The sequence below is a fragment of the Engystomops pustulosus genome, chromosome 3 (assembly GCF_040894005.1).
Source record: "Engystomops pustulosus chromosome 3, aEngPut4.maternal, whole genome shotgun sequence".
NCBI lineage: Eukaryota > Metazoa > Chordata > Amphibia > Anura > Leptodactylidae > Engystomops > Engystomops pustulosus.
In genome coordinates, this window is record NC_092413.1 from 159,531,771 (window position 1) to 159,543,026 (window position 11,256).

Here is an 11,256-nt window from a genome sequence, read left to right on the forward strand (position 1 = left end):
GACAAAAAATGAAAATGGTCCTGGTCCTTAAATGGACCAAACAAAAATCCTCTAGAGTCCGGGAGAGGTGGGTTTAAATGTTATCTCTTATTGCTGTACATTCATAAAGATGTTGTGGGAGGACTCGGAGGATAAGACAGATGAAATCCAGGAACGGGCAGCTATAATTTTGTTCTATTGAAGATACTGCTGGAGTCAGAACAATGCCTGGTAGACACTGGTTGGTCTCATTACTGTACATATCAGTATTCTGAATCATATATACTCCTTAGGTTATAGGTTGCAGTATAACAGATAACATATGAGATTGCACTATGAACCCAATATATCCCCAGACATACCCCTCATACTGCCTCATGACAGCCGTTCCATGCCACTGCACATTATTTTGTTCTTTATTTTATCACTGGACCAAAAATAATCAAATCAGTGGCAGAATATGACAAAGTGTTTGTAGATTTACAATACGAACCACAGTGAGTAAACAGCCTGCTATGTTTTTCTGCCATGCTTGAATTTCTCAGTCAGACCTGCGTGTATTTGCTAGAAGGTCACTCGCTCTATGAAGATGTTTTGCTTTCTCTACCTCAGCAGCTTGTGTTTTTTTTCAGGAAGACCTTTTCGAGAGAGAGAGAAAGAGAATGTTAGTCAGGAGGTGAACAGAATTTTAAAATATCTTCCTGATGGATTCCTGTTGTCACAGTTCTGTGTGTCTGAAGGTAGTGACTCTGCTTGTCATACCATCAGCTAACACTTCTTTTTCACCTTTAAAGTGGCCTTGCGATGTATTCCCAATTTGATAGTGTGTTTGCTTTCGCAGTTACTAGGCTTGTCGCTTTGGATTTATTCTAAAAGGCTGGAAAAAAAAGAAGTAGAAAACATTTATTAGATAGTTAAGAACCTTTTAGAAAATTAGTATTCACAAAGTGCTTTCATTTTGAGACAGAATCCAATAAATGTCTGACTTACTGTAAAGCTTTGATATCTCGGGCACGCTGCCACTTATGTTATATGTAATCTTAGGATGTAATTCAGGCCTGCTACCAGATGAATGGAAATTGGATCTTCATTTGCTGATGCAGCGACACGGTAAATAAAGTTAGTGATAAAGTGTGATAAATATGTTTATATGCAGATATTACATATAAACACGTTCTTCAAAGTGTAGTTAGATGATGTCATCCATCACTCCATAAACTATGTCACTGCAGGCTGTAAAGCTTACAGTTGCTGAAATACTTGATGGGGCTTATTAGTTTTGCACAACTAATGTATACAATGGGTAGACAATTGCTTTTCACCAGTACCTTGGTAACAATCCATTCTTCGGCTGTCATTACTCACATGGTGCATGTGTGCATTTAGGCTGTGTAATGGTCACACTGATGACAGAACCAAAAGTCTCTATGGGAAGAAGTCTGTGGACCAGTGGACCCTCTGGACCTCCGCGGGAGATGGTATGGGGCCGCGGTGACAGCCAAGGTACAGGATAAGCAGAAAACAGTCCAAGTCTGGGATGACAGCAGGAACACAGAAGAACACTGGTAATGCTGGCACGGACTGAAGACACCGCTGGACTGGAACCCTGGAAGGCACAGCAGGAAGCATATGGGAACGCTGGAGACAGGAGACACGGATGCATCTGGAAACGCTGGAAGACAGGACACACCAGGAGTGTATGGGAATGCTGGAGACAGAAGACACGGAGGCGTCTGGAAACGCTGATGGGCAATCACTTCAACAGGAACCGTTGTGGGAAGCGAGGTGTGGAAACCTTGGAAGTTCCATTAGAATGCTGAAGATCCAGTGGGGAGTGAAGGGAGGTGTCGGATTATAAGGGCGAGTCCTCCTGATTGGAGTTCGCTGGCCCTTTAAGTCCTGAAAAGTCGGCGCTTGCGCATCCTAGAAACGTGAGCATGCGGCCTGGAGGGAAGGAGGTGTGCGGCCTACACGCTGGTACCCGAGCAGGAGCCTGGAAGGGTGAGTAGGGGCCGGGGGAACACCGTGCCACGTAGAAGGGCATGGGTGTACCCACGATCCGCACCGGGGATCGCGGGTACGGCTGTGAGAGGCTGCATCCACGGAAGGGCAGTATTTACTTTTAAATGACCTCCCTATATATTATTTGCATACAGTTTTGTTCTCCATATAATGTGCACTAGTTTCTACTATTCTACCGGACATATGTGTGATAAATGCTCAATTTTTATTACAGGGAGAATACAGACTCCCCTTCTTTTACGCTTGGAAGGAATCAAATTGCTGGTGAACTGTGTATGAGATTTCTTTGCTGAACATTGTAAGTCCCTCCTCTCGGAGTAACTGCTGTTGTACTCAAACAGAAGCTTCTATATCAGTGACTCAGCAGTGTGTAGAGGCTGCGCTGTATTCATTGAAAGGATCTCACACCCTTAGCACCCCGGTACTTTAAATACAGCTATAATCCTAGAATATAAATTCATGGTCACTTACATCACACACAAAGGTACAATTACACAGATCTCCATGGCAGCTACCTAACACTACAACTTTGCATGGTCAGAAGTTCAGAATAGTGTCCCATCAAAGATCTGTGCAAGAGCTTTATGCTGTGTCTGATACCAAAGCGAGACAAAATCCCATTAAGTAAAAACCTGGAAATATTTCCCTAAAAAGCTTTTTGGAATGTATTTTCTCTGATTTCATCACATTTTCCTCACTGGATGCACATCTCTGAAGCTGTTATGTCTCTGTGTGAAAACAAGTCTCATGTTCACTTTTAGTCATAGATTTTTTTTTATAATGTAATCCCCAACATAGTGGCAGAGACAGATGGAATATGATGAAGCATGACAGATCCCAGTGGGAACGGTGGGGTTCCATCATTTTCTGTCAGTCATTTTGCAGGAAACATTATCGTGGTAAGAACATCAAGCTTTACAGAATTCCAAAAATACCTGCTCAAAATTTTCTAAAATTTCTCTACAAGACTTTGATGGTTTGCATATTCTTGCACAGTCTTTTATAGTGGAAACTGAAATGTCTAATAGATAAATATCCCAACTTGAGAGCCTATACCTATGTCCAAAGTGTCTGGTCTGGGGAGATAGTTGCTGACCTCTGCTTCCAAGTTATGGATCAAAGAGTGTGGGGGTTGTACTCATCTCTCCATTCCCCTCTATATCATAAGTCAGAATACTTCTTTTTAGTCTTAAAAGTAGCAGTACGTTAAATAAATGGTGCCATTAGCTCAGCAGTCGGCACACATACAATGCTCATTGTGGTGAATGACGCCTGCGAAAAATCTTCTATTTAAAGCCACAAACATCATGTTCCTTAGTCTTTGTTTAATGAAGTAAGGTGCAGAAATGGACCATGACTATTATTTAATTTGCCTCTTTTAGAAATTAGGGTGAGCAGTTCATTTTCACCAACAGGAAGAAAAATTATTCTTTCATTTTGGCTATTAAAATTACAAATCAAAGAATTCTGATATATATTTGAAAAAATAATCGAATATTTATAACGTCAAATAAACGCAGAAAGCACGTTGCGTTTTGGGAACCCAGAGAGCAAAGACAGCATGCCTCACTACTTCTAAATTAGATCACAAATTTTCTGGCTGATAGTAGCATCTTACTGCTCACCCAGAAGGCAGAGATCTGAACAAATTACATTTTAATATCCGAGGTTCATTTAGCCATGCTGAGATCACACAGACACAAATAAATTCACATACATGAATTTGTTGCAGCCCTTAAGACTTTTACCAGAAGAGAAGTTTAACAGCTGTGGCAGAATCTCTCTGTTCCTGCATAAAATCCGCTATTATCCTGGGTGCCAGATGTGTGCTAAGAACAAAAGCGCTATGCAACACCTTCCTATTGTACTCCCTCCACTTTTATCCTTACCACTGAGAGGACGTTTTAAATTATTTTTGTAAAGACTTTCAAGCAGTGATCATGGACCCGAATAAATATCTGAACATCTTTGCATATAACTGTTTAAAGCAGTTTCTAAAGTGCTTATTGTTAACCTGTAGTGAAGTTTATATCTTTAAAGTTTAGATCATGAAAGCTCTGTACACAATGATAGAAGCAGCCATCTTGACTTTGCCGATGGATACACTTCACAGCAGCCACATGGACATGTTTCTTTCTAAGATTTATCAATTTACTTCTCTTTGACAGAGGTACTCAGTACATGGGCCATTCTATATGGAGATGGAGCAATCATCTATTGATGGTATGATGTGATCCTGCGTCACTACATGTACAGTTGAAACCAGAAGTTTACATATTCTATATAAAAAGACACAGATAAATGTTTTTCTCACCGTTTGACATGAAATCAGAGTAAACCTTTCCTGTTTTAGGTCAGTTAGGATTACCAAAATTATTTATATTTGCTAAATTCCAGAATAATGAAAGAAAGCATTTTGTATCAACATTGGCTGAAAGACCACTCTGCCAGGGAGAAGCCATTACTCCAAAAGAAACAATGCAATGCAAATGCACACAATAACTAAGACTTCAGAGACACGTCCTGTGGTCTGACAAAATTAACATTTAACTGTTTGGCCATAATGTCTATTTGGAGGAAAAAGGGAGAAACTTGCAAGCCTGAGGACACCATCCCAACTATGAAATATGGGGGTACAGCATCAGGACCGGTTCTAGACAAAGTGGGGCCCTGGGCAAAACTAAAAGTGGGGCCCCAAAACAAAACTATTTTATGACAAGTCACAGTCAGTAAGAGGCTCCCTTTAGTATGGTAAAACAAACTCTAATATAGGAGAATTTTATAGATAGATAGATGATAGGTTGATGGGCAGCACGACAGTGGCTCAGTGGTTAGCACTACAGCCTTGCAGCACTGGTCAACATCTGCAAAGAGTTTGCATGTTCTCGGTGCTGCAGTGCTGCGTAATCTGTGTGCGCTATATAAATAAAGAATTATTAATTATAATTATTATGATGGAAGATAAATATAAAAGATGAAGAGAAAAAGAAGATTGATTAATAAATAGAGAAAAAGTGAGACATATAAATGGTCAGATTATAGGAGATGATAACTAGACAAATAGATAATAAGCATCTTCACCCGGGAATTTTGTCGCGTTATTGACCAGAGCAATTTTTACAATTTTGATGTTTAAAAATTACTTGCCCCATTTTCAAAATTGCATTAAAGAGTTTATAGACATAGCCGCCTTCATGCAATTTTGATTCAAACTGAAACATTTTATAAAAAATATCTAAAATTTGACTTTGATGGTAAAAAATGTGCTCCAAACAGAAAATATTTACCTTCACTCCTAAATTTAATAGATGGACATGTGTAGAGTTCACAAAGGTCCCATATTGATATGTTAACATAAAAAAATCCACATATTATCACTAAAACTGTAATAACTAGATATCTGCTTTTTGGCTAGAAATTTTAAGACAGTCACAAACTGCAAAATATATCAATAAAACAGATTAAAAAGTAAAGGCACCATAAAACCGATATAATTTTGAAAGCAGACAACCAGGCAATGCATTTGGCAATTAACAATTAAAATTTCCTCTAAAATATGTACAAATCCAGTCTACTTATATAAATAAAACATAATTTCCTAAAACAGCAAGATGTGAGGAGATCATACATACTCCACGTGTGTATATTCATCAAAATAAGCAGCAAGGGGAACATTAACCCCTTTCCAACATTTAACGTAATAGTACTGCTTCGCGGGAGGCGCGTTCCCGCAAAATGCAGTACTATTACGTCATGCTTCTGGCACCGGCTCCACGACGGAGCCGGCGCCAGAAGCTGCGGGTGACGGATTGCGGGTGTTAACCCCTGACACGCGGCGTGCAAAGGGGCATTTGAGAAGAATCGGACCTCCCCCCGCTGCGCTTACCGCAGTGCCCGGAGCTGCGCGATCCTCTACTGTGTGCCGGGTCCCTGCCTCCTGGCAGGACCTGGCTGTAACACACTGAGCTTGCGCACTATGTTACATTACACAGTGTAATACATCTGTATAACACTGTGTAATGTGAAGAAGAGATTGAACAAGCGATCAGTGGATTAGTGGAAAGTTAAAAACATTAAATAAAATCAATTTTTAATAAAAAGAATTAATTAAATAAAGTAAAAGTAGCCTTAACACAAATATTCCCCATAAACATGTAAAAAAGTGAAAAAAAAACCAAAATCACCAAAAACACCCCACATATTTGGTATCGCCGCGTCCGTAACAATCCGTACAATAACTCAGAAACATTATTGGACCCACTCGGTGAACGCCGTAAAAACAAAACCCGAAAAACACGCCAAAAATTTACATTTTTCATAAAATCTCTACACAAAAATGTTCTAAAAAGTGATTAAAAAAAAGTATGTGCGCCAAAATGGTACCACTGAAAAGAACAACTCAACACGTAAAAAATAAGCTTTAAATTAGCTCTGTCATCCAAAAAATATTAAAGTTACGTCTCCGAAAAGATGGTGATGCAAAAACAAATGAGATTTCCTCTACATTAGTTTTTATCCAGTAAAATGTAAAAATAAATTAAAAACTATATAAATGAGGTATAAGCGTAATCATAGTGACCTATAGAATAAAGATAATATAGTATTTTTAGTGTACGGTGTACGACCCCCAAGAAATACAAAAAGAAATAAACCAAAATTGACAATTTTCTTTTCACCCATACATTCAAGAGTTAATAAAATCTCATCAATAAGCTAATGACTTACTAAAATGAAGTATTTGTAACGTGCATCTCATGTCACAAAAAATAAGCCCTTATATGTCCAAATTGCCAAAAAAATAAAGATTGTATAGCCAATAAAAAGTGACAATGCATAATCTGCTCTGAATGGCGCAGCTTCCCCTCCATGTCCTGGCGTGTGCCCATACAGCAGGTTACCACCACATATGGGGTATTATTATACGCATTCATTTAGCCAAAAATAATTTACTTTCAAAATTGCATCCGATTTTGTTTTAACCACTGTAAAACAATTAAAGGGTTAAACTTCATAAAAGTTGTTTCACGTACGTTGAGGGGTGTAGTTTCTATAATGGGGTAATTTATGGGGTTTTACTTTTATTTAGGCCTCTCAAAGTGATTTGAAACCTGAGCAGGTCCCTCAATACCAGGATTTGGTATTGCATAAAAAACCATGGAGACATAAAGTAGAACATTTGCATATTTTCGACAAATATCTCATTTTCTCATAAATAAATGCAAAACATGCCACCAAAATTTTTCAACTAACATGAAGTACTTTGTGTCACGAAAAAATAATTTTAAAATCACTTGGATATGTTAAAGCGTTCCAAAGTTATAACCACTTGTAGTGACACAGGGCAGATTTGAAAAAATGGGCCGTGTCAGGAAGGTGAAAAGTGGCTTTGGCGTTAAGGGGTTTAATCCACAGGGAACACCAAACTTTTTTTTGCAGACTATTGCACTGAGCTTCATACAGATCTATAATTGTATGCTCCCTTTCACAATGGTAACACAAATAAATAACTATATATCCATAAACCAAGTTAATGACATAATAAAAGTCACTTTTAGATGTGCGCCAATGTAATAGCATCACAATAACAGAACCCTCCGCGCTTCATAAGAGTGAGAACATCATAACATAGGTGTAAATAATGGAGGATGGTGGTAAATAAAAACTTTATTCCTTTATTCTGGGTTGCGGTGTTAGTATGTAGCGACATTAGGCTCAGAGGTTAAAACGTTCATCATATCAGTCAATTTTTGCAAAAAAAAAAAAACTATCATGAAGTAAAAGGCAATAAGATTGAAAGTGTGTTCTTAGATAGTTCTGCATAGAGAAGGGTTAAAAACATAAATATTAGTTGATATTATCCCTCTCAAAATGTAGTAACATACTGTATAAAGGCAATATTTCCAATATCTGTGAGGTGCAGCAGCTCCTGTATGCAGCAAATTCTCCCTGCAGCCTTCTGCTAAGAATCTGGAGGGGGGTACGCTTCAGGGGGCTGTATCTCTGGCTTTGTGACACATAGAAACTCACTTCTTTTTTCCTAGGAAAGAAGAGAGTCTCCTCTTTTATCTGAATCTAAATTTTTCTAAGTGTCAGGAAAACAGAGATATTAACTGTTAAACTGCCGTCAGAAGTGATTTTTATATATAAAAATGGCACCTGATATTCTCACTTTAAACCTGAATATCTCTGGATCCCTGGAACCTAGAAACACAATTCAAGATTCATTTGAAAGAAGAGATTCTCTTGACAATTGCCCACTTTGCCTACCCATAGCGCCGGCCCTGGACAGCATCCTGTTGCAGTAGGGACTGGTCTATTTTACAAAAAACATTATGTGGCAATGCTGAAGCAACATCACAAAACATCAGCCAGGAAGTAAAAGCTTGGGAACAAATGAGTCTTCCAAATGGACAATGACCCAAAGCTACTGCCAAACTGGTTACAAGTTACTGGTTCAAGGATAACAAAGCTGATGTTTTGGATTGATGAGAAGCTTGTGGAAGGATATCCAAAACAAATTATACAGTTTAAGGGTATGGTACCAAATGATACTAATGAAATGTATGTAAAACTGGAAATGTTTATTCTGATTTCATGTCATATAGTGAGATAAATATGTATATGTGTATCACCAGGAAATAGAAGAACTGTGTGGGAGTATCAGAAAGTGAGTAATGATGTGCTGGGGGAAGTATGTACTGGGCTATGTATCTACTGGGGAGGGGGGCAGAGTGTGCTGGGCTGCCTATCAGTGGGGTAGTGTGTGTTGGGTTATCTATCTACTAAGGGTGGAGCATGTGCGGGGGGTTCCTAATTAACAGGGAGCTTGTGCGGGGGCTACCTATCTGTTTGGCGCCCTGTGCTGCACTACATATAGTATATATACTGTGTATTTGCTGCAGTACATACAGTATATTCTGTATATGCACTGTTAATGCTTTTTGCACTTTATGTTATATGAACATACCCTTAATTGGTGAATTAGGGGTGCAGCATGTAAACAGTTCAGAAGGTGCAGTATGTATAATGAAATGGGAGTGCTGTACTCGCTATAATTAGTTCCAGGGGACTAAATATAGGAGAATGAATTTATGAAGCACTTATATGCGATTAAGCATAATAGTATATTATGGGAAACAAAAATCTTGTCAGTTGCCCCCTAGTCAGTTGTACTTTGAAAAAAATTCCAATTGTGGTGGTAAAAAACCCATAGTTCTGATGGGATTTGTTTTTATGATTTGCAATGTGTATCCAGATGACACCTTTTCTTTATTCTTTGAGTCAATACGATCATGTCTATGATTGCATTTATTTTTATATGTGTTCAAGGGAAAGGGTATTATATGCATTCAGATTATGAACTCCACTAAAGATCCTTTCACCATTGATGTGGCCCTGCTTGTAAAAGCTGAATTGGGGTTTAAAATTCTGCAGACCCTGTGGACCACATAAAATGAAGTGGAGGGCCAAATTCAGCCACAGAGCTGAGGAAATTGGCTATAATGTGTAGCTTTGTGAACCAGAACTAATTAAATTGGTGGAAATCTCTGTGTCGCCCTGTAAAGGAAGTGAATTGTAATTGTGAAGCTAAGAGCTGCCCCTGGGGCAACTTCCCATGTGTGATCTGATTTGGTATGGTATTTATCTGTGCATCTATTTTAACCCTATTGTCTTATGCATGTTTACTTGGGGCTATGCTATATGACAAACTTATTACCTACCCATATACATGGATATAATTATTTATTGTACCACACATGGCTTTTAACCCATTGGAGTTCATCTATTGTGTGTCTTGATTATTTGTATGTTATTCTTTGTAAGTGTTACATCACTTTTTGGTCAAACTATTAGTGTCATGTGTATGGGAGGACAGAGTGCGGCTTATTTACTAAGGGTCGTGCTGCTCTCTAGTCAGACTGTGCACCTTTTTCGTGGATTACATGGCTTGCACAAAGGTCTGCGCCAGGATTTTGGCGCACCCAATCCTTTTTTGGTGCAACTGTGTTGGCTTCCATGAAACACAATTTAGGTGGCGTGCCGCCAGACGATCGTACTGATTCGGACTGAGTGCGGGATTTAACATTTAAATTTTGTTGCAAGCCCTAGCACCTACATGCACCACTAAAAAGATGGTGAACTCTGTTGGACCTGAGCGGGGAAGCGACACATGCAAGATATCGTGCGGACAACCTTAATAAATCGCGGCACAGTGCATTATTGTCGGACCATGCACTTTCGGTCAACTCTAACGGCTGGGTATGTAAATTTGCCCCAGTATGTCAGCAGATAAAGCACAGACACTAGCAATGCTTTACTATACATTACACAAAGACATGAGCAGGGGGAGGAGAGGGGTAACAGGGGTGACATCACTTTCTCTCTCCATGTGACCAGCCTCATTTACATAATAAAGAAAGGATGATTTTAGAATGGTTAATGTATGACTAGGTAAAGGCTGGGAAGTAATCCTCCAGCTGCTCCAACAGGTAGCGGAGACAGAAATAGTTACTGAGACCTGATGACAGGTGTCCTTTAATCCTTGAAATTGTTTAACTTTTCATACAAACTATAAAGACTCAGTCTATTTATCAAGCAGAGTTACTGGGTTAGTTGGAATTATTTATGTGCTGCCTTCGAGGTCTACAAATAGTCATGGCCAACATGAGAATGTCAATTTCCTTGGTTTCCTACTGGTGTGATGCGCAATAAATAATACCACTTGTCATTTGCTCCTGTAGTCAATACTTTGTGAGCTATGAAAAGGTGATAGGTCACCATGCTTTAAAGCCCTTTATTATCCTACACGTTGGGTTTTTATGTCCAGAATTGCAGTGACACGTGTGAACAAAACATTTACCATGAGGGAAATTATGTTCCTGTGTTTCACCTACCATTTATAGCAAACATCTGTCTCAAGAAGATTTTCCAAATTCATTTTACTTACTGCTTATGTAAAGCTGTAATGTTCAATTGGACCATTGGCCTAATGACTGTTTCCATGAAGGGAATATTACAGCTACATCTCTTCCTACCAACATTTACAGTATGTCACTTGAGGTATAGCATAGTCGCTGCTGATAAGTTTTGTTTGATGCCCACTATATTTTCTATGAATTCCGCGGGGGGGGGGGGGAGTTTGGAGGGGGGGAGGTGAGGGCAGAGCGGGGGAGGGGGTAGAGAGAAGGAAGAGGGGTAATTTTACTTTAGTCAGGACATTGCTTTTTTCTGGGTATCTTAATATGATACATCAGG

At 39.0% G+C, this 11,256-nt stretch overlaps 1 long non-coding RNA gene across 1 annotated transcript; it reads right to left on the bottom strand.

Annotated features, from left to right (window-relative positions):
* Positions 1-398: 398 nt before the first annotated feature.
* LOC140120598 (uncharacterized) lies at positions 399-10,946 on the bottom strand. The gene is made up of 3 exons (XR_011853900.1): positions 10,896-10,946; positions 766-856; positions 399-617 (listed from the first exon to the last, which is right to left on the bottom strand). It is a non-coding gene; the product is annotated as an uncharacterized lncRNA (long non-coding RNA).
* Between the last annotated feature and the right edge of the window lie 310 nt (positions 10,947-11,256).